We start from the raw sequence: 4,597 nt of genomic DNA, 5'->3' as shown, positions 1-4,597 counted from the left end.
TTTGAAATAATAGAAGAACCTAGAAAAATTGTTTTGAGTTTTTATATGGTATTGAAGACTGAACTTTCCTAGTACAGGAAAATGTTCATTCAGCCTACCAGAAATTCCAGGTGTTCACAATCATGTTTGAAAATGCATGCCAATCACCAAATTATCAGTTTCGAAAAAGGGTGATGATGATTTTGGATAGGGTGTTTGCACCACCTATCCCAAGGGTGTATAGAGGATGGGGCATCAACTGGAGTCCATCTGGAGGAATCTATACCATTGATGTTGACAAGATATGGTGTATGGATACCAACCTCAAGAAACTTCGATGGACAGAGGAGTTAAAAGTCATCGAAGTTTATCTTTTCATTGGTACTAAGAATCCGGATGCTACCATTACCTTGGGAAGAGAAAAGATATCTCAGACTCAATGGGTCTATAACCAAGTTACAAAAGTTATCCATGGTGGTAGGAGTCAACCCATATGTGTATCTTGTAGCTTTCAAGGGTCAAAAGAAACTTATTATTTTGATCCTTTAGCCTATCCTTTTGTAGTCACTAAACTCAAAATATAGAGACATTACAATCCTTGTACCTAAAGACTACCAACCTTGGTAGCAAATAATGTGTATATAAATAAAGTTTGGATTAATATTATCTTTTGTTTGTATTATTGTCTGATCAAGTCTTTCCTTAAAGTGGATTGAAGTTGGAGTATCCAATAAAGTTTCACTTAATCTATATTGCACAGAGTGCGGTGTACACATCTCTTCAAGAGAAAAAGCTACTTCTCAAGCAAGATAAACTTCCCTCTTTCAAAGGGGAAGGAGCCCTAGTTGAGCGCGATGCAAAAGTGTGGCTCGAAGAGATGGAGGATTATTTTTCTGCTGCTGGTACTACTCCACATAACCAAGCAATGTTGGCTATGTTTTGTCTCAGGGGGGATGCCAAGCTTTGGTGGAAACAACACTGCAAAGATAATCAAGTAGCTCAAAACACTCAAACTTGGGAAGATATTAAGTATGCTGTCGAAGGATGATGTCTTCCACCTGCACACGAATCCCTTAAGATGAATGAATTCTTCAACTTACGTCAGTTTCATCTTACAGTGGAAGAATACTACTCCAAATTTGTAACTCTTAGGCGCTATGCTCCGCCAATGACCACAGAATAACAAGTAGCCCGTTTGTGCCAAGGGCTAAATGCTCGTTTAAATACACGTCTAGAAGCCATGAGGCCTATAAATTTGCAAGATGCTCTTTTAAGAGCTAAACCCTTAGCTAAAGAGATGTCAAACTCTCAAAGGGTACAAAATGGAAATACAAGGAATGCTGGAAGAAGAGGATGGCCTATGATGTGGAACCAAAGGCAAGTTCACCCAGTTCACCAAACTCATCCAATAGTTGCAGCTTCAGCAAATGGAGCTCAAAATGCAGATCTTAGATGCTATGAATGCAACGAGCTAGGACATTTCAGGAATGTATGTCCTAGGCGAGTCTCCGCAACAAATACACCTAATCGAGCTAGAGGACAAGGCCAAATAATAAATCATGGAGGACGAGGATAAATCGTGGAGGACGAGGTAGAGGGTGCAGAATGGCTTCCAGAGTCAATGCTATCATAGGAGAACCAACATTGGGAGAAGAACAAGAGAAAGAGCAACTCTACATGCTGCAATTGATAACCCAAGAGCAAGACAACAATATGCTGTCATTCAAACACCTGCAAATCACCAAGGTGAAAAATTTGAGCTTCTTATTGATTGTGGTAGTACTCACTCTTTCTTGTCACCTAAATGTTTAAGGAGGTTAGGACTTAATCAGCACCCTACAAGAAAGATGAGAGTTGAATTAGCCAATGGAAAGGAGGTGTTATCTCAGTACACTAAGGGAAAACTAGATTTCAAGTTGGGAGAATACTCTACTTCTGCTACTTTTAGAACCTTACCCATAGGAATCTATAACGGAAAACTAGCTTTCAAGTTGGGAGAATACTCTACTTCTGCTACTTTTAGAACCTTACCCATAGGAATCTATAACGGAATTCTTGGAATAGATTGGTTAGCCAGTCACAATGCCAATATCCATTGTGCCCAAGGAAGTGTTACTTTTGTGGACAACCAAAGTCAAGAAGCCACTATTCAAGGCCAGAATGGACGACCAAAAGCTTACTTGGTCAAAGCTAATCGTCTTTTGAAAGGGTTACGCAAGGGTCAACAAGTTTTTGTAGTCAAGCTAAACAAAGTAGAAAAATCTTCTTCCAACCCTGAACCAATGTGGCTAGAAGAATTTTCGGATGTTTTCCCCGCCCCTGAACTTTTTGAACTACCACCACCTAGGGAGGTAGACCATGAAATCAAAATTTTTCCAGGTAGTGAACCAGTCTCAAGAGCACCGTACAAGATGTCACTTCCAGAGGCTATAGAACTCAAGGAGCAGCTCAAGCAATTGATTGAGAAAGGGTTTATCCGACCTAGTACATCTCCATAGGGTGCACCTGTTCTCTTCCAAAAGAAAAAGGATGGCTCTCTTTGACTTTGCATAGATTATAGGGGCTTAAATCAGGTTACCATCAAGAATAAATATCCAATTCCTCGTATTGATGAGATGCTGGATAGATTACATGGAGCCAAAATATTCACTAAGATTGATCTTCGATCTGGCTATCATCAAATTCGAATCCAGGAGGCTGATATCTCCAAAACAGCTTTCAACACTCGTTATGGTCATTACAAATTTATAGTGATGGCTTTCGAACTTACGAATGCTCCTGCAACTTTCAATCGTCTGATGCACGATATCTTTAGAGAATTCTTGGACGATTTTGTCCTAGTATTCTTTGACGATATCTTAATTTATTCCAAATCAGAGGAAGAGCATGAAGGACATGTTAGGAAAGTGTTAGAGCTTTTACGCCGAAATAAGTTGTATGCAAAGAAAAGGAAATGTACCTTCTTTGCCCCTAAGGTCTGTTACTTAGGGTTTATCATTTCACCCGAAGGAGTCTCTGTTGACCCTGACAAAGTCAAAGATATTGTGGAATGGCCTCAACCCACTTCACAAACCGAAGTCAGAGGGTTTTTAGGTATCACAGGGTGGTACAGGATCTTTGTAATGGACTATGCTCTTAAAACTGCACCACTAACCGACTTGCTAAAGAAAGGAGCTAAAATACTTTGGGAAGAAAAACATGAATCTTGCTTCCAACAACTTAAGGAGTATCTTGCTTCAGAACCTCTCTTAAAAATTCTAGACTTCACCCAAGAATTCGAGGTGATCACAGATGCTAGTAACCTTGCATTAGGAGGAGTCCTTACTCAAGAAGGAAGGCTTGTAGCTTATACTTCTCGGAAGCTTAGGATTCATGAAGTGAATTATGCTACACATGATTTAGAATTGCTAGCAGTTATTCACGCTCTCAAGCTATGGAGACATTATCTATTGGGACTCAAATTCCAATTGGTAACAGATCACAAGAGCCTTAAGTGGATTTTTACCCAACCTAACCTTAACATGAGACAGAAGAGATGGATAGAGCTCATGCACGAATATGATTTTGATATTAAATTTAGACTAGGTAAGGATAATGTTGTGGCAGATGCCCTAAGCCGTAAAGCTTTTCTGGGGGTAATTTCCATGGCGAACAACCCTATTCTAGACAAGGTCTCAGATGCTGTTGTCAGAGATGCATATTACCATATGCTTGCTAGTATCCTACGTGAAGAGAGGGTATCATCAAATCAGCCTAAACCTCTACATTACTCCTTAGAAGATGGGAAAATTTACTATAGGAATCAACTATGCATACCTAAGGATATTACCCTAAGGAATGCTATCCTATATGAAGTACATGATGGCCCAACTTCAGGACATCCAGGTTACGCCAAAACCATCAATGAAATTCGTAGAAGCTACTATTAGCAAGGTATGAAGGGTGATGTCCTTCGCTATGTCAAGCAGTGTTTGTCTTGTCAAAGGATTAAGGCAGAGAGACTAAAGATGCCAGGTAAATTACATCCTTCAGATATTCCCCAAATGAAATGGGAATGTATTAGCATGGACTTTATCACACCGGTTTTTCTTATGTTCAAGCTGGCTATGATTCAATCATGGTCATAGTCGACTTGCTTACTAAGTGGCTCACTTAATCCGAGTCAAGACCACCTTTACAGCTTCAGATATTGCTCGTTCGTTCGTGAAGGAGATTTTCAGAATTCATGGTTTACCCAAGAGGATTGTAAGCGATCGTGATGCCAAGTTTACTTCAAAGTTTTGGGTATCATTGTTTCAAACTATTGGAACCCTGTTATGTTTTAGTACTGCTTATCATCCTCAAACTGATGGCCAAACTGAAAGAGTTAATCAAGTAGTTGAAGACATCCTCAGAGCCTATTGCAATAGAGAACCTCCCAAGTGGATTCAATACCTACCCTTGGTAGAGTATGCATACAATTCCTCTACTCATAGAAGTATCAGAATGAAACCTTTTAATGCTCTTTATGGTCAAGAATGTTTATCACCTTTTAACTTTTCTTACCCCACTATAAGGGTAGAAGCCTCAAAGAAAATGCTCGAAGAAATGGAAGCTCAAACCAAAGCTATTCGAAGGG

Source organism: Adiantum capillus-veneris, chromosome 30, assembly GCF_014529385.1.
Source record: "Adiantum capillus-veneris isolate H3 chromosome 30, ASM1452938v2, whole genome shotgun sequence".
NCBI lineage: Eukaryota > Viridiplantae > Streptophyta > Polypodiopsida > Polypodiales > Pteridaceae > Adiantum > Adiantum capillus-veneris.
The sequence above is the reverse complement of the archived record's forward strand: the minus strand, read 5'-3'. Positions refer to the sequence as shown.